Raw genomic sequence first — 20622 nt, 5'->3', positions numbered from 1 at the left:
CCGTGGGAAAGGCTAGATAGATAGATAGATAGATAGATAGATAGATAGATAGATAGATAGATAGATAGATAGATACAGTAGATAGTTAAGATGGCCTCCCTGTATCACTGAATGCATCAAAAGTAAAAAAAAAAAAATTGCAAATACTGCAGAATTGTCTCTGCAAACAAGAGCTCAAACAGAACTGCCAAGGATGGCTGAACTTCTTGCTTTCAGGAAGAGCAGGGTCCAGGTGAATGGCCAATGGAAGTGAAGTCAGAGGTCTTGTAGCCATCAGTCATCCGGTCAAACATTTTAGAACACCTCATTTTTTCCAGTTTGTCTTCCAATTTAGGCACTTAAAATCAACCTAAAATGTGACTTAAAATGGTGAAAAGGTAAGCAGTAAATTGTCAGAGGTTTAAATTTAAAGTTTAGGTTAACAAAAACTGAAAAAAGAAGACTTTGTCCAGTGTTCAGTAGTCCATAGCCAGTACTTCAAGGCCCTATTTTATCTTTTAAGGAATGGCTTTTTTGCTGCCACTCGTCCTGTCAAACCTGCAGCACAAGGTCTCTTCTTCACAGTAGAAACTGAGACTTGCATTTTTTTTACTACTGTTAAGCTGTTCTTGAAGCTGCTGTGCTGTGTTGGGCCTATTACGCAAACTTCTGAATGGGCTGTGACTTTGGTTCTGCCAGATCTTTTCCTATCAGAGTTTCTTCCAGTTTCCAATTGCCTTTGGATCATGTAGGACACACTGTACTCACTTTGAGTGCAAAATAATACTGACCTATGCCCTTCTTCATTGTCCAATGTTAGTGCCCTCGTATTTTTAGTATAGTCTGCCTCAAAATAAACCTGAGGCCTCAGTATGAGCTAGTGAAATAGGCCATTGATAAGACAACTCCCGTTTTGAATAGGAAATCTTGAGTGGAAATGCACAATAAGCTAGTCACTTGTGTTAAAATCATGGAACATCTTTTGTTGAAGACAATGACCTAATAAGTAACTTTGCCAGATCCAGCCCTATAAACACAGATGTTGTTCTCTCCAGTTTTGACATATGGGACAAAACTATAGTCTTTTTCCTTGTAGTCACCCCTCAGATACTGTATGTATCATAAAACTATTAAATGCCAATCTCAAAGCTTTATACTCTTTTGTCTTATGCCTGCATGTCTTTGTATTTGCATATTTCAAAGAACCTCCTGAGTTTTGTGTAATGTGACAAGCAATTCCCTTTTCCAACTTCCTTTATTTTCATCTAATTTCTCCCTTAACCTCTCTATATCTCTACTTAAATGAATGACAGACATTTACATTTTTCTCATCCATCTACTCATGTAATTTTCTTTTCTTATTAATTTTGCTCTTAAGGACTTTGTTATCCACAGCTGTGGTGACCTCCACAGTTTAGCTTTTGACATTCTTCGTATATGCTGTAATTATTCTGCAGAAGACGTGGTTTATTTTTGAACCTTCCCCACACATTACATTGCCTATTTTTGCTGCTTATACTTTATGTCTTCCCAATTTTCAGCTTCTGGCTGCATTTTTGCTGCTTATACTTTATGTCTTTCCCAATTTTCAGCTTCTGGCTGCCTGTGTAATTAGCCATCTTGAAGGTAAAAGTCAAGCTCTTTGATCTGCTCTTTCTGCAGTTTGAATTTAAAATTTTATTTCACCATGATCATCTGGAATGTATGATTTCTGTATCACTGCTCTACCCTTCCTTCATGGTGAATATGAATTATAGACAGGTCTAACCTTAAATGTGTTTATAGGCAATCCTGCACCCCTTCCTCCAACTCTTTTCACTTACTGCCAGTTTGTGTTGAGGTATGGCTAAACAACTATCTTAGTCATCAAGACTGTTTTACATCCAAAAAGCATATTTCTCATTGCATCATAAAGGCTTCCTACTTACTCCAACAACTGCTTGGGCTTGATATCACATCCCTAAAGCTATTTACAGTATTAATGACTGATTTCAACCACTTTGACTAGTAGTATTTCATCCTTCACTTGTTTTACATTTTGTAATCAATACTTTATTTATGTGTAGTGACACCCTTGTCCATCTCCTATCTTGTCTATCTTTTCCATACAAATGATAGCTTTCCTAGCAAAAGCCATTTTAATTCTTTGCTGTCAGACATTTTTTTTCTTTCTCTTCTGTCATATTATAATCCCAAGAGAATACACAGCTCGTAATTTTTGTGTTATATCCCTAAGGTTTCTTACATTTAAATAATAAATGTATAATCATGTATAATAAATAAATTCTGACTTGATAAACGAGCGAGGTCTTGCGATACGAGTAGTACGTGTACACTTTGTTTGCTGAGTGTCACGCGATCACAACTGAGCTGAAGGTCCTTCTCTCTCTCGCTGCGGGATTGTGGGAAATCGTCTTTTCTTGGGCTCAGTCGGCGTGCCTCACTCATATAGTCAACATCCATACAAGTGTATACTGTTTAGTATAGCATTGTGACCACATGTATGTGTTGTAACGTGTGAGTCTCTGTCTTGCACCCCAAAACACAAAGCTGAGTCTCAGTATTTTAGTGACACCATCTTTATTCAGCTTGAAACAGGAACAGCGCAGTGATTTATTGTAGCGGGATCTGCCACTCTCCTATACACAGACACAGCAGTCAGGCAAGGTCAGGGCCAGGTTAGTGGCCAAGTAATACTGTGCCCTGCGCATTTATAATGTTCTTTGTTCCCTGTATCACCCATCAACGGCAGGCGCTTATAGCATGTCCGCGATCTTTTCGGATTCTCTTTTTACGGCGAACTGCTACAGCGCTAGGAAACTGTGATTGCTTTGGTACGCTCTTCCGCATGTCGTCCCATTGGGTGGAATCCCACAAGAGTTTAGAAACTCACTCACACCAGCCATGGTTCTTTTCAAAGGTAAAGTGCGGGTTAATTTGTTTTATGTATTTTTACTTTATATTTTGTATTAATCATTTTTAAATGAATAGTTTTGGTTTGTGGAATGAATCATCTGAGTTTCCACTATTTCTTATGTGGAAATTCACTTTTATATACGAGTGCTTTGGAACTGAGGTTCCACTGTATATATATATATATTGTGATGGATGGCCGGCTTCATATTCCGGCCCTCACCCCCAGGCCGCCAGGAGGAGCTCTCCCGACAGCGTGGATGTGCCATGAATTCCGGCAGGGCCTCATGGACTTTGTAGTTTCTACACACAGCCCTGTTGGATACCCTGGGGTCCACAGGGAGTCGCTGTGGGGAGGCTCGTGGACTCTTACGTGCCCTATAACTTGGAAGTACGTCCTGGTCACGTGAACAGGAGAGATGACGTACTTCTAGGTTGAAGAAAAGGACTTTCACCCTGACCCGGAAGGAATAAGGACTTGTGGGTAATGGAACAGGAACACCTCCGGGTCAGGGGATATAAAGGACTCTGGGAAAGCCCAGTACACTGAGCTGAGCTGGGAGGTAGGGTGGCGAAGTGTCTGGGAGAGGAGGAGTGTTTATTTGTGCTTTATTAGAGAGAATTGTTTATATGAGTAGTGTGGAGTGGAGGGTGCTTTGTGCACGTGATTATTGTAAAATAAAAGAGTGTTGTACTTTTACCTGGTGTTTGGAGTGGTACCTGAGGGTTCAAGAGGTGGATCGATACCTCAACTGCTACAATATATAATATATATACTGTATACATACAGTATATATATATATATATATATACAGTATATATATATAATCATTATTGTATGTACCTATGAAAACAACAAGTAGCTCACCAAATATCTCGTAATAACTAAATATCCCAGTGGCCCTCACAGTGTTCTACACTCCTGAGTTAAAGTAACTGATAGCAGCAGGCTTATTTATTGTTACAAATGCTGGAAAACTGTAGTTGCTGCTTTCCCTACACCATCACAAGGCACTTTACAAATAAATTTTAAATATGAAATCTGTCTCAGTTGTCCTGATTTGATTTAAAAATAAATGAATGAATTGAATTATTATTGTTATTTATATTTTTCTTCTTTACATTTTTAGCTGTTTGTACTGGTTTATTTGTGATTTTTATTGCTAAATTCTATGATGATATCATATCACCATTTTCTTTAATCGGGCAACCCGATTTTATTCAATGTTTTCCAAGGACACCATAATGTTTATGGCAGCGCTAAAAGATGCTAATTATGAAAGACATTTTACCTGTGATGTCATTAAGGTAATGACTGCTATAAAACATGGTGGTGTGTTTATTTACCAACCATTTTTGTCACTACTACTCCTAAAATATTCCTGGAACTTCAGTCATTCATTTTCTAACCTTAATCCTGAACAGGGTCATAGGGGGGTGCTGGAGCCTATCCCAACTAGCATAGGCCACAAGGCAGGAACAAACCCTGAACAGGGTCCTGGGACTGTCCTCTACATTTTAGAACTGTCCCTATGTCGCTCCTTATCGGTCCTTTGTTCCAGGGTCTCACTCATTAATTCTCTCTTCTGAAATATCATTCTGGCTACATATCTTCCCTTTGCTGGCTCTTTCTGTGATTTCTCACGATGCCAGCCATGAGATGACATTCTTTCTGGATACCATCACTGCCAGGAAGGCACTGGTATTTCACTGGTGTTATGATGACCCAGGAGAAAACAGGTGATAAGAAATGATTAAGAGCAAATGAAAAATTGAGCAGGAGCTTCAAGGACAAAACAGAGTTGTTGTTGGGAAAAATAGTTAAAATCAAACATGTTGCTCCATTAACTACAGTACATATTTTTTTGTAAAACAGATTTTGATTATTCTCTAAGAACATACCATGCATAGAAGGTCTAGGTGTCTGGTTTTTGCTTGGTTTGTGACTTCAAATTTCTGATTTTATTTTGGTTTTGGTATTTACTACTTCAAATCTTAGAGTAATGACCCCTATCTGTCTTTAGACTACTTTTTCCCTTTCCCTTAAACTAAATTTTAAAGTTCCTCTGTCACCGTAATTAAATCTTAGGGTCATCTATTGAAATGATTGCTACAGGTCACACTTTTTGGCTAGTTAGATTTTTTCGCAAATTTCAGGAACTGAAATTTTATTCTTTACTGAAACACAAAGTCACGTCAAATACTGTGCATTTTTTTATTCAGTCAACCCCATTTATTTCAAGCAGCACAAAGTACTTTCCACACTGAGTTCAACAAAACCTGAATTATTAAAGCCCATTACGTGACTTACTTGAACAGAATCACACCTAAAATTATTGTTTTTGAAACTTTAAGCTCTACATTACTTTACAACAATCCTTATTTGTTAAAGCTTAGTGTGGCACAGGAACAAGAGGGACATGCAAGTAAGAATTTCAGTCAGTACAGTACATGTGGCAGTATTACACTATATTAACACTTTGAAATAGTGCAGATTAATTTTCCTTCTTTAATTCACTTATATTACTGCTAGGAATAAATTCTTTTTCAGTTTCCTCCAAATTGGTCAGGATACCAAAGTCCACTCCTGTGCTGTTGACCAATAACAAACTCACATTTACAAACTTATGTGGCAGATAGTGTGGTGCAGTGCTTAAGGCTTTGGAGTTCAGATCCTGAGGTTGTGGGTTCAAATCCTGCCAATGTGTGACCATGAGCAAGTCACTTGCCTGTAGTCCAATTGGAAAAAGAAAAGACATATAACCAATTGTACCTCAAATGTTGTGCATCTCTTTGGATAAAGGTGTCACCCAAATAAACCAATGTTTTGAAAAAGATTCCTGATAAATGTCTGATTTTTTTGTGTATGACTTCACCACTTTATTTTCACTTCTGATACATTTTTTAGCAACATTTTAAGAATGAAGTGAGTTGTAAGTGTCACAAAATTCCTTCCTAATCACTTAGACATTTAAGTTGCAATACATAAAAAGTGAACCTATCTATATAGTTAATTGACAAGACGAGTAATGGCTTTGTGGACAACAATACATTAGCATGGCAGTTTGCTGCAGTTGTGCATAGTAAATGCTTTCAGGTTTGATGATGCTGAATGAAAAAGGAGTTATTTGATACAATTCAAGCAATCATTTCTCGCTATCCGCTGAGACACAGCATGACATACTGTTGCTTTTTTGTTGTAAGTGACACATCCATTCTGAAAATCTTCCCCAAGTGGCATATCACAGTGTCTTACATTTTGCTAGGGTGCACATTGAAATTGTCTTTACTTTGCCTACTTGCTCACTAACTAGTTTGGTGACACACTCGGGTATTATTTGTGACATTTCTATTGGATTATGTATTTACTCATCTCTCAAGGGTGGTGTGTACTCATTTGTTTATTTTAAGTGTAAGGATTGGCTGTTTACAGGGCCAATCCTCAGAGCTTAGAGAGAAACAATCTACATTAAAATCATGAGGTTTTACATTTACATTAATTTGCTTGGCAGACTCTTTTATCCAAAGCAACTTACAAAAGACGCATAATCGAGTAACTTTAGGCTATGGTCTGTTTGTTCAGCATGTGCAGAAGAACATGAAACAGAAAGATGGTTGCCACAAGTGAAAAAGATGTAATATCTAATAAATATACAATCATTAATTACAATCAATAAAGCAATCAAACAGACTAACAACAAATTAAACAATAATATAAAATATTACAGAACAAAGTTGTTTTTTTTTCCCAAATGGGAAGCTCATAAGGGTTTTTATCTTAATAGATTTCAGAAACATTCCCTATTTGTCAGCAGCCAGGAGGTAAAATGCCCATTATGTAACTATAAGTGTCAGTCAGTCAGTCATTATCCAACCCGCTATATCCTAACACAGGGTCACAGGAACCAATCCCAGCCAGCACAGGGTGCAAGGCAGGAACAGATCCTGGGCAGGGTGCCAGCCCACCGCAGGGCACACACCCACCCACACCCACACACTATGCACACAATAGGGACAATTTAGGATCGCCAATACACCTAACTTGCATGTCCTTAGAGGAAACTGGAGCACCCGGAGGAAATCCATGCAGACACGGAGAGAACATGTAAACTCAACGCAGGGAGGACCTGGGAAGTGAACCCAGGTCTCCTTACTGCGAGGCAGCAGCGCTACCCACTGCGCCACTGTACCGCCCGCCATGTAAGTGTGTGCAGGAAAAATACACATAGTTTCACAAAGTTTAATATATTTCCATAAAACAACAACCTCAGTGACAAAGTGGTCATTTCAGAGATTCCCAACTACTACTAAGTGGAGAATGAAGCAGCAATGGGTGACTCAAGAGTGGATGATTATGATGTTTTTTTACTAACATGGTGAAAGAAGATGGAGAGCTGGTGTTACGGATGTGTAACTAGTGGTTGCGGATTATGACAAACTGAATGGCTAAGAGATGTTGGAAGTGGATAACTTGGCAGACCGAGTGATCTGGAGAGGAGAGGTCTAATTAACCTCCACCTCATTTCTAAATAGTTTTTCGAGTACTCCAACAATACTAGACTTCCCAATTGAGGGGCAACTAGTTCAGTCTCACCTCAAGTAAAACCTCTTCTTATATAACAACAACAACATTTATTTATATAGCACATTTTCATACAAGCAATGTAGCTCAAAGTGCTTTACATGATAAAGAAAGAGAAAAAAGACAAAATAAATAATTAAAATTAGGGAACACTAATTTTGGTCCGATGGCCAGGGAGGACAGAAAAACAAAGAAAAAACTCCAGACGGGTGTAGAAAAAAATAAAATCTGCAGGGGTTCCAGGCCACGAGACCACCCACCCCCCTCTAGCATTCTACCTAACATAAATGACCTCAATCAATGTATATCTGATTTCAGCACCATGCTGAACACCTTAACAATTCACCTGAGAGTTAAAACCATCTCATGGTACAGGAGGGTGAAATTAAGAACCTGGCTTGACAGCTGTTAATTATTACTTCAGGTTACAAGGAAATGACAACATATTTGAGTTGAGACTAGAAGTGTTCCTGTCCTCATTATTGAGATACAGAGAGATGTATTGCAAATTGTGTTGTAGAGCAGTACCAATTAGTCCAAATCAGATCAAGTGAGTGCAGCTTGCTTGCTTTAATTTGATGGGAAGGTTGTTATCAACAGTCACTGTTTTACTGCTATCGAACGATGGAGGGTAGAGAGTCCTTGTTATTAAAATCTAGTGGGTTTAATTAAATTGCATGAGTAAGAATTAAGCACACAGTCAAATCCTGACAAGCTCTGAGAATTTACAATTTTTTTTCAGTCAGGATTTAAATTCATGTAAAAATCACGATGCATGATTTTGTAAAGCCTTGTGGTTCTATAGATCTAAAAATGAAAAAATTAAAGTTTTTTATGTATTTTGAATTCAAGGTTATAATAACCATCTGTTTTCTAAATCCACTTATGCAGAGCAGGGTGGTGGGGAAGTTAGAGCTTATCCCAGAAAGATTCAAGACGGGAATAATGTCTGAGTCAGGTGCCAGTCCATCAAAGAATGAACACACACACAAACACACAAACACACACTAGGACCTTGCTGACTCACATAACCTACATGCCTTTGAGCACCAAGATGAATCCCACACAAATCCAGGGAGAAAAATGTAAACACAAGGAGCACTGAAGACATGAACTTCAGACACCTGTACCATCCCACTATAGAACCATACAGTTATATAAAGATAAACAGAATTTTCAATAGAGGTGTAGAATTTTTTTTTGCCTCCTTAATGTCAATAAAAGTTGATCTTTTGACTCTTTTACCTGTTTTTTTCCTGGTCAGATTAATGGGGATTCTGATCTTTTTATCAGAAAAAATGAATGTCAGTTTGGAGCTAGCTCTAGAAAGGAAGCTAGATCCATACTTCTAAACTAATTTACCACAGTTCCCCTCAGTAGTACCTGCCATATTAATCTATACATCAATTTTTAGAGCTCGCCTATTATAATGTAAGATCATGGGAGGACTGGAGTTTATTTCTATGCATAAAGCACGAGCCAAGCCCGGAGAGAAAGAGAGAGAGAGAATCCATTTTCTGTATGAATCTATATATGTAGTGTGCAAAGTTGACTCACTCACTCGCTCATCAACAACAGCACTATTTCCTGAAATTTGGCTGGATGGTACACTAGGGCAGTAGGTATCCACTAAGAAAGGTCATTTCAATATATCATTATGTAGGGGTAATACTGTAGTAGAAAAACTAAAAACTCCAAAATTTAAAAAATGCTTTGATTATTTTGATTGACATTTGGTGACAATGTAGAAAAATGAAAATTACCTGACCTGTGTTGTTTTATTTGTTCATATTTGTTGTTAATAGTGCGCTACCAAGCAGAAAACTCTAATGTACCACATCCCCTTTTTGCCACAATGTTGACAAAGATTACACAGGGAAAATGATCTGCAGAAGCAAAGTGAAAAGAGGAAGTTTAAAATAGTAAAGCTCAAAGAAGATGCATTTAGCAATCTCACTATAAAGCTCAAGTACTTGCCTGGCGCTATGGCTGTGAGCGTAGTCAGTTTTGCTTGAGTGATCCAGCATAAAAAGGTATTTAATATATATCACCCACTCCCCACTTCATCTTATCTGCAGCCTTGTGGGAAAAGCCAACATGGCGACTACAATTCCCATCAGCCAGTGCATTGCTCCAGATGATTTCATCAGGTTTCACAAAGTTTAAATAAGAGCATCAAGAATGTGGCATATCATCAAAGGCAGCAACTGCTGTATTTTATTTTCTCAACCAATTTGGGATAACAACTCCATTGTCTCGCTCGATTACAATGTTTATCTTTAAATAAATCTTTTTGTCTCTTTTTAGATTGTGTTTAGACATGTTTTTAAGCTTGAATTATTCAACATTAAATCATATATATAACATTATCTAATCCTGCTATTGAAGATATCCTTTAATACAGAATTCTGCTGCAGTCCTTTACACACCAACACCACAAGGGACTCCCCCTGCCTTTAGCCCCCCCAGGCTGTAGATGATTTACATGGTCAATGTCATTTGTAGTTCACAAAATTATTTGTTTCCACTTGTTCTTTTTTGTAAAGTATTTAAAATCTTCAATTTATTACATGGGCCATGTAAATGTGAAGCACATAAACATCAATGCTGTATATAATAAGTTAGAGTAAAACACAATTCAGTGTTAGAGCTTTATGGTATGGCAAAAAAAAGAAACAAACACAAATCTGACAAAAGACACATAAAGCAATGTTTGAGTGGTCAACGTAAGTAAATGAAAATCATAAACATTTAATAATGATAATAATCCATCCATCCATCCATTATCCAACCCGTTGAATCTGAACACAGGGTCACGGGGGTCTGCTGGAGCCAATCCCAGCCAACACAGGGCACAAGGCAGGAACCAATCCTGGGCAGGGTGCCAACCCACTGCAGGACACACACAAACACACCCACACACCAAGCACACACTAGGGCCAATTTAGAATCGCCAATCCACCTAACCAGCATGTCTTTGGACTGTGGGAGGAAACCCACACAGACACGGGGAGAACATGCAAACTCCATGCAGGGAAGACCTGGGAAGCGAACCCAGGTCCCCAGGTCTCCCAACTGCAAGGCAGCAGCGCTACCCACTGCGCCACCGTGCCGCCCACATGATAATAATATATACTCAAAATTCACATAATTCTTTCTGATTACCTATTTCAGTTAGAAAAAATGCAGCTTACTGTAAAATTGTGTTTTACAATAACCATCAATAAAAACAAAGTCACTACAAAAATCAAGAATTGATCTAATGCAGGAATGTTTCACTCATGGGCCATTGCATGTAGCATGTTCAACAGAAAGCCACTGAAGTTTTAATAATTTTTTTTTATTAATCCTTTAAAAAATACAAATACTGCATACAGAAAAGTACTTAGTGGCATAGCACTTGTGATACATCTGATTAACCAACAGCATTATAACTGGGGCGCATTGTTTTTGAAAATATAATAGAGCTAGTTCTACATAAAAGAGAAAATGATCAGTTCAGTTAAGAGCCTTTGGCTACACAGAAGAGTAGTACAATAAAAGTCATATATGAAAAAATATATATATATATCATCTCCAGTTTGCCTATAGGTATTAGGGATGGGGCTATTTAATTGGAAAATATTGCTCTGCTGAATCCATAATTAACATTTTTGGCTTAACACGTAGCTGAATATTTGGCACAAATATAATGCCATCTCTGCAGTGAGGGATTGTGGTGGCAGCTTCATTTTATGGGGATACTTTTGAAGAGAGTGCATAATGCAGCAAAGAATATAGATATCCAAAGAAACTACACCTGTAGATGATCCAAAACCAATAGCTATGGTTAAAAGAAGTTAAAACATAGTCAACCATCTGGATTAGCCCCCTTAAAACTTAGACTTTAACTTAATCATAAATACATCATTAAAGCTGACAATAGAGTTTCACTCTAAGTCCCTCACCAACTTCAGGGTGTAATTCTTCAATGAAGAATGAGCAAAAACGACAATGTCTGCAGGTGCCTCTAAATATGATAAAATTGGTATTATGGTATTATTTTAGCATGGTTCAGATTATTAAAAAATAACAAATTTGACAGAATTTATTATTTTGTATGAGTAATGCATTATGTGAACACGGGGCAACCAGAATTATCAGAGAACTGCTCTCTTAGGAAATATGGTATGGAACAGAAGTGCAGAGAGTAATCAATGGACCTGTTCAGTAAAGGGCCACCTCCTAAATACTACTTAATAGAGCTAGCTGTTTGAATAACTGCCAGATAAATTAGGTTTTATTGTTTTGTTGTAAAGTTAGGAAGAATGTTATAGTTTGAAATAGCATAATGGTATTAAAAAACCTACTTAAATTCATGGTAAGAAGACTGTTCAGATGGTGAGATGTGACTGTGAGGTTATACAGTAAGTGCTACCATTTATTCCAACCCTGCATTGTAATATATGGGTTTAGAAAATGTATATTACTATAAATATGCATAATTAATGCAGACAGACATACAAATTGGTGCATTTACTTTGATATTTCACAGTTTTTACTTTGGACAATAGGGAAAAATCATAATAAATGTGCTAAATAACACGGTAAAATGTTTAAAATTCCAAGGCTGTGAAGTCATTGTATAAGCCCTATAGAACCAATAATAAGAAAAAGATATATCAAAAATGTTTTAATTGATATTTTCAACTGCAGGATAAGTTTGGTATGTAAAAAGAGACAATGAATTTTTGAAATTTATAAAATAATGCTTCACTTTAGAACACAATTTTATGTGGCAAATTAAAATATACCATGATTGTGAAGAAATAACTACAACTTGAAAAGTACCAAATTTATCTTTAAAAATCAGATTTAAAAACATGCTACAATTATTACTTTGGAATCTTGTCCAAATGATAAAGTAGCATAACAAATCCATGGGAGAGTAGTTATTATTAGCACATGTCAATTAGAAATTCCCCTCTGTATGCTGCTTTTATATAATACACAACTTTTAAAAAGTGAATATCAGTCATTTTCTACATTGTAATACCTTATATGATGGAAACCATCTTAAATTCTTTCCTCTACCTGTGCATTTCATAATGGGTATCATGTTTAAATTCTTTACCAGCACATCTCAGTTTCTGCAGTTGTGCCTCTTTACAGGCTGAAGGTCATCAGGTTTCATGGACGTGATTACACAAAGACACAAGTTCTTAGCCTGCTATCATCCCATACATTACATGTTACAGGTACAGCACTCAGCAGATGAATAAGCCTTTGAATTGAAGTCACTTGTCATCTTTTTTGATTGGTTTTTATCTTGTGAAATGACAACAAAGCACTTTGGGTTTATAAATAAATAAATAAATCCCTGTGTATTCACTGTCCCTCCTGTTTAAACAAGATTCCATAAAAAGACAATATTTTATCCCCAAACAGGTAAGGATCAGGACTGTGAATCACTGGAATAGCTATTGTGAGATCTTTGAAAAACACCTATGATTTATTATCCCAACTCATTTTCTTTATCTGAGAGTGAAAGCTTAGCTGCAGGTGTTTCAATACTGTAGAAAATTGTTCTTATTTACAGACAAAATGTACAGACTGTTAAAACTACAGGGATTTTTCAAGTGCTAGGGCAGTTGAAGGGTAGTGCGGGTCATAAAAAGAAAGAAATACAGTAGAAAACTTCATCATAGACTTCAGCTTTTAGAACTTGCCTTTATAGCTTTATAGTTCGAGCCTTTAATCTAAGAAGCTAAATGGCAGTTACATCTGGACAAAAGAGGAATGTGAGGGGTCTTTTGAACAAATGATGTGTAACAAATTGTATGTGCCATAATACTTCTGCTAAAGCTATGCTGCTATGTACCATCTAATATACTGTATAAAATGGAATGTGGTTTTACTCTTTCTTTGTATTCCTGTATTGCTCATCCTAGTTTAGCCCTTGGCAAAGGTAGAACCTTCAGCTGCCTTTTTGTTTACCTTGAATGATGATTTAGCTTTAATACTAAATTAAAAAATGAAGAGATATGTTTAATTTGAAAAATCATGATGGTGCGGCTGGAGCTCAGAAGCACAGTTTCGGGTTGCCATATACAGTTCAAGACCTAAGAGTGGCCATAACTTTATATTCAGGAATAGACTCATTGTTGAAAGGGAAACTATTCCAGCATCCAGTGTGTGCAAGTGGAGTCCACAAAAACATGGTATGCAGAAAGAAAGGGACATAAGTAGCTGTAGGTAGTCGAGCAACTTTTTACATGTATAGTGTGAGCCAATATAATGGGAAGTGCACTGTGTAAGAGTAAATTGAATTCAGTTCAGTTAGTAGCTTTCCTTGACTTTCATTGACTATATTTATGCATTTATTAATTATAATTTATTATGTTAATGTTTTATTATTTGGTTTGTTTTATGATTATTGTTATTTTATAATTAAAGCACAGCCTAAGTACAAGTGTCTTGTCACTGATTAACATCTTATCTCCCTAGCTCTGTCTAGGTGGCCTAATTTGGAGAAAGGATCCAAAGGCTGGATGGTTCAGTGACTTCCAACAAAACAGCATTCAGTGTGCATTAGCAGCATGCTTTCTTATAATTTTATTCAACTTTTATTTACAAAAGTCACTTTAGTAAATGAGACTTGCTTTTCTATCTCTCTCTCTTTCTCTCTAACCAGAATCATTCCAGCAAGTTCTTGGCTATATAACTCTGTGTCTAGCCTTTAATTCTAACCTTGTTACATTATTTGTCACTGAAAGTTTACATTTTCAAAGGGCCTTCTTTCATGCATGTTTATCATCTCATCATACAAGCTAAAAAACTTCTGTATGTATGGATAAATGCACACTAATTAGATGTGTAAATACATAAGGACAATGAAAAATCAGTTATGTCAGTATAACCATTTAAAGAATAAATCATTATGATGACCTGCTTATTGATTACATTTTCTGGAACAATTTTCTATAGTTATTTGTTTCTATAAATTCAAGTAAACACTGAGTTTAAGGGATTTATTGCTGTTTTCTAGCATTAACAGTACAGGGACAATAGATTAATAATAGAAAATATGAATAAATATTCAAATAAAATTTTTTTTAAATATATATATATATATAAATCTCAGATATCAACATACAATATCTAGTAATATTAACCACTTTAGACTTTTTTTGCTGCATTCATCAACTTTTTCAGTGATTATCAGTCGTAAAACCCCCACACGCGTCATTTTAGCAAGTCGTGGACTGTTGCTGCATGCGCCTGTGTAACATTCCCAGAGACTCAGTCGTGGTGCTCGGTGACAAATCATGGCACCATCAAACAGGTCACAGTGGTGGAATCCTGTGTGTGCAGGAGTTGGCAATCATTGAGCACTCAGCCGGAAGCAGAATGCATACAGTGCAGCTGCAAGGAATGGAAAGAAAGACAGAAAGCAAATGTTCAAGCAGAGGAGAGGCCTGTCTTTCAGATGTCTCTTGTTTGTCTATCACAACAGAACAGAAAGAAGTAAAAGATGGGCCGAGACTATAGCTGAGCCCACCATACCTGGAAAACATTTGTAAAGTCCCCAGTGTGTAAATCAGCATGTTAATTGGCTACAATGTGATTTTGCACGTGTTGATTTTACTTTTAGTTATTATTTTAATGAGGTATGAAAATACCTTTAATGAATAACATTACTAGTGCTAAAGTGCTAGTGGTAATTCCATTACTAAACTACATTGGTAGCCATTTGCAGTTAGCTTACATTAATCTCAAATATTCTTGATTAATTTAAAGGGAACTTTATGTTACGTTTTTATGAGGGAACCTCTCAGCTGATCCTATACATTTTAGCATCTCAGCAAGTACGTTGTTAAGATACTAGCGGGTGATGTAGCCGGGGTGCCAGTGTTCAGACCCTAGAGGCCATTGTAGCTACTAGACAGGAATCACGTGAAAGTAAGAATTTCACTGTCCTGTACTCTGTACAGGTGACAATAAGGGTCCTATAAATAGATAAACCTATAAATCTATCATTTCTATGGAGATGTCTCTGTAGATGATGGATTTTATCATAAATAAGGATGTACATATTTTAATAAACCTGTAATCCATTCTCACTATGTTACTATTTTTATGAATGGCACCCAACTAAGCTCTAATGTAATTGTATGATAATCTGATCATAATTATGTACGATTCTTCTATGAATCTGTCAAATATCATTACCCTGATAGCTTCAGTATGTTTTTAAGGTCTGCTTTATCATTGGAATTAGGTTAAGAACAGAGAAACCTGTACTGTTCTGCTTTAGTAGTATAACACTCTTAGTTTTGTTTAGTTTTTAACATTTTATCTCCTTTACAAGGCACAATTAGTTTATTTTGTCTCACGACCTTCATGAAAGACTGTATGTAAAATATGAAATGGTTGTTGAAATCATTAACTGCATTCCATGCTTTTTTTTCTAAAATACTAAGCTATTGGACATCCAGTTTTTAAATAGTTCTTGTCTCACTTTTGACTACAATACAAAGCTCTTCCCTTTTCTTCTTTTGTAACTACTGAATATTGTTCTTAATTTCCCTTCATCAAAATACACAAATTCTTACAACGTGTTGGTCTTTTCTGCTCTGTGCTTGAAGTAATTAGATCTTCAAATGCTTCTTCTGCTTATTTTTATCTTGCCAGCCATTCAGCCAACATCTTGGAAACAGGCCATTTACTCGAATGTGCTTGTCATTATCCCAATCATTGTGATCAAACATTAAAAGTGTTTTTTTATCTATCTATCTATCTATCTATCTATCTATCTATCTATCTATCTATCTATCTATCTATCTATCTATCTATCTATCTATCTATCTATCTATCTATCTATCTATCTATCTATCTATCTATCTATCTATCTATCTATCTATCTATCTATCACATCAGATGGAAGGTATAATCCAATTTCAATGGAGGGTGATTGTACTTTCCCAGGCTACCCAAGTCTGTTTATCTTTCGTCTCTGTGGCTTTGCTAATCAGTGTACACTTGTAGGCTTGGATGCACGAGAACTCTGAGTTGTGGTTGAAGGGTTCCATCTTCTGAATATGTGTACACAGTATGAGATTAGATGAGTGAGTGAGTCGTTGGAATGATTTTTTCCAGTCTGAATTATGCTGAAAATAAATATGCTTAATGTATGAATGTCGGTTAGTCATCCAGTCTTGAGGCTTATGATAGCAAACTCTCCAAAAAGCTCCACATAAAATAAAGACTGATGGACAAAATTTGTTTGAAGATGCATAAAAGGTCAATCAAATATACGTACCTATATTAGAATTTATGTTTTTAACTTCAGAAATTTATAAGAAGCACCCTATGTTGGCTGGGATTGGCTCCAGCAGACCCCCGTGACCCTGTAGTTAGGATATAGTGGGTTGGAAAATGGATGGATGGATTTCATGTTTCTTAATAAGCTGGACTTTTTGCTGACAATGCTTTTGAGATGCCTTGCATCTCACCATGCATCTCAAAATTCTTATTACATGCAAGTAAGCTTATCTTAAATTCACCTCTGGTGGTTAAACACAACTATTTCATATGCAGTGGCCAGTTTATTAAGTCTGTCATGCTACATTTGCTTTATTAATACATGTGCTTAAGTGTAACATATGACACATTATATCCAAATGGGCTTGTTTTTTAATGTGCTAATGATTTTATCATAATTCTTTTTCTTTGTTCATTTGTCATGATTATTGATTCACACCACTGATTGATTATTTCTTTTTTTCTTCGGTATCTCACTAAGCATTTTTACAAAAGGTAACTTTACATGGAAATGTAAAAGAAAATTAATTTCAATTAATTAAACCTAAGAACTCCTTTTTTTTTGTGTCATCCATAGAACTAAACCAATTTTTAGTATCTAAATGAGTCAAATTTTTAAAAAAGACTTTTGTTTGTCTTTGAAGACATTCAGTTTATGAAAATGAAGAGTTTATTTGTATTGTATTGTATGTGTATTGTAGGTAGTCTGTGCTGTTCCCACTCAGACTTACTGCATGACCTCTCACTTGTGTGCCCCTGAAGGGAACAAAAAAGCAGCAGCTTGGCCTATTGAGCTACATGAATGTGTTTGTAGGCCAGGAAGCTACTACTATTTATGTTTAGTGTGTAAGGATGAATTCACTGTAAGGATTTTGTAGGAGATTCACCCTTTAACTCTGTTGGAGGATATTTTTTTGTTCTTGTTTTTTTTAATCAGTTTAAAATAACTGATACAGATTGCGTCGGAATTTCATATATTTGCATATTATGTTCACTACTTATATCAGATATCAAAATTCGTACAGAAATGTGATACATTGCAGGGCAGTAAACTACATTTTAAATTGTCAACTGTGGTTATATTTAAGATATCTGAACCTAATAGATTTTCTTAAAAAGCACTGGAAATAGAATTAGATGTCTATATTTATCAATAATAAAATTTACTGTATACTTATTATTTTACTGTAGTTTCAGAACTATTTTCATATTTTCTTTTAAACACATCCCGATTATGGACTGGTGTCCTGTCTTGCACCTGATGGTGCCTGTATAGTATCCAGGAACCTTTGACACAATAATGAATGAGCAGGTACACGAAGTTCACAAACAGATATTTATAATAGATATTTTAATAACCATATTAAAAAAACATGTCTTGTCTAAGTCAGGAAACTGCCAAGTATCTTCAGACTCCAAACCTCCCACCTTGAATTAAACTAAGCGAAACTTAAGATAACAAGTTAATATTATAATGCATCTAAATGGTGATATATTTCATGTTTTAAATGACCCAAAACTATATTTTTTATGAACATCAGTTAGTCATTTTCTAACCCGCTTAGTCCTGAACAGGGTCGCAGGGGTCTACTGGAGCCTATCCCAGCTAGCATAGGGCACAAGGCAGGAGCCAACCTGGCAGGGTGTCAGTCCATCGCAGGACAAGCATACATACTGTGGCAGATGTCCGGGACCCATGCCCGATCAGGACGCCCCTTTGACACTGGATTCGGGGGAGCAGTCATGGGATGCACACTATGTCTCCTGGAACACTTGTTAGCAGCCCCCATGGGTTGCATCTGAGCCAATATTTTGGAACATCGGAGCTCATTCCTGCTGGGCTCTGTGGCCAACCCCAGGGGGAGCTGCACGGCCTAACGAGCCCGTCTGCACGGGAATGCAGCCACACCCGGAGGTGCAGCCGGAAGTAGGTCAACGAGCACCTTCAGCACTTCCGGGTGGACTATAAAAGGAGCCAACAGTCACCACTCCGGGCACCAGAGTCATGAGGAGGACGACGAAGCTGCCTTGGAGGAGTGGTGGAGAAAGAAGTGTTTTGTGGTGGTGTTTTGCTTTGTTTACTTTTGATTGTGTTGGGCCTGTGGGACACGGGGAAGACGTGCCCCATGGCTGAAGAAAAATTAAAAACCTGTTTGTTTATTTTTATATGTGCCTCTGCTGTCAGTCTGTGTCGGGTCAACGGCTATATAGCGCCTTTGCCACAACACACACACGCACACACACAAACACACTACTCAGTCACCACTAGGGCCAGTTTAGGCTCACCAGTTCACCTAACCTGCATGTCTTTGGACTGTCGGAGGAAACTGGAGGAAACCCATGCAGAAACATGGAGAACATACAAACTCCATGCAGGAAGGACTGGGATAAGTATTCCCATTTTTTGTGATGCAAACATAAATTCTAGAACATCTATTAAGGCAGAGAGGTTCATATGTATAACATAATATGTTTTTACTGTGTTTTCACACTTGGCTGTTGCCTGTTTGCAGCTTGCCTGCTCTAACCTTGTCTGTATGGGTTTTTCACCCAGCACTTTGGTTTTCCTTACACATCCTGAAGACTAGCATTTTAGATTAATCAGTAACTCTAAAGTGGCCCTGCTATGGCTGTGTTTGGGCTCCGAAATGTGATGGTGGTGAAATTATGTCTATTTTGCTGTAACCCAAGAATTGGAGTAACATCTAAGAAACTGATGGATGGATAAATAGATAATCTTAATGAAAATCATCCCCTTCCAAAGTGTAAATGTCAAAATTGTGATGTATTTGCTGTATTAATTTTTTTTTAAGAAGGAATCTCTTTTATTACATTTTATTGAATTCCTATCATCTAGGAGGGTCAATGAATAGAAGCATGCCTACATGAATATTTAAATTGGCATTTCTAAGAAAGTGAAAGGACAGAGTCAATCACTACTTTTATTTGTATTTATTTATTTTATTTGCGGTGTGGTTATCTCACTCTTTCTCAGATGTACAGTCGCAATAGGTACCAACAGAACTGTCCAGTGCCATATCTTTTACGACGTATTGTAATAGGAATCTTGTACATAATGATTGCTTTATTTCAAAATCATTATGGTTTCATACTGAGCCAAAATTATGAAAATTGTGTCGCTGTCCAAATACTTACAGACCCGACTGTAAGTTTCACACCTTTAGTGCAAGCTGGCTATCTGACTTGCTCAGTACAGACAAGACAAAGAAAAATTGTTTCAATGTAAATAGGATGAATAGTATAGGCAAGACAAGATGAAAAATGAAATTAGATATCTGCTGAGAGAGCAGAGAGTATAGAGCTAGTGTAGCATAACATAACTTTCTCAAAGCAGCTTAACCCAAGTCATGCTTGCGGAGGGCATAGCCAGTGCTTAATTTGTAAACCATGAAGGTGCCAGGGCACATGGCATCCCTAGGGGAAAAATTGGAGTGCACTTTCAATGGCAATTTCAGCACCAGTGCGTGGTGCTGTTAACCTTGATTTATGTTTTCTCCCTAATAAATGTCTAAAATCATCAATAATATTTACACACGTACCTGCAAAACGTTAGTATTTCACTTGGATATCTTGCAGTCTTAAATTGTTGCACAGTCTACACTCTGTGCAGCACACTCGTATTGGAGTTTTCCTTCTCCTCAGCCTCATCTGATCCATCTTTAACACCGCTGCCTTGATCCTGTTTCTTTTACCTCTCAGTCTCCATGTCAGCATTCAGATCTGCTCACCAGAACCAGCTTTTTAAAATATGCTAATCTGACAATTTCTTTCTATCTCTGTGGTTACCATTGTTTTTGATGCACTATTTTTCTTTTTCACAGTAG

The 20622-nt window shown here is 36.9% G+C and overlaps 1 protein-coding gene across 3 annotated transcripts in view; it reads left to right on the top strand.

Annotated features, from left to right (window-relative positions):
* Positions 1–20622, top strand: part of LOC114652793 (neurexin-2-like) — a 1491103-nt gene that overhangs the window by 647428 nt on the left and 823053 nt on the right. The window lies entirely within an intron of this gene.

This window comes from Erpetoichthys calabaricus, chromosome 1, assembly GCF_900747795.2.
Source record: "Erpetoichthys calabaricus chromosome 1, fErpCal1.3, whole genome shotgun sequence".
Taxonomy (NCBI): Eukaryota; Metazoa; Chordata; class Cladistia; order Polypteriformes; family Polypteridae; genus Erpetoichthys; species Erpetoichthys calabaricus.
The sequence above is the reverse complement of the archived record's forward strand: the minus strand, read 5'-3'. Positions and strand labels throughout refer to the sequence as shown.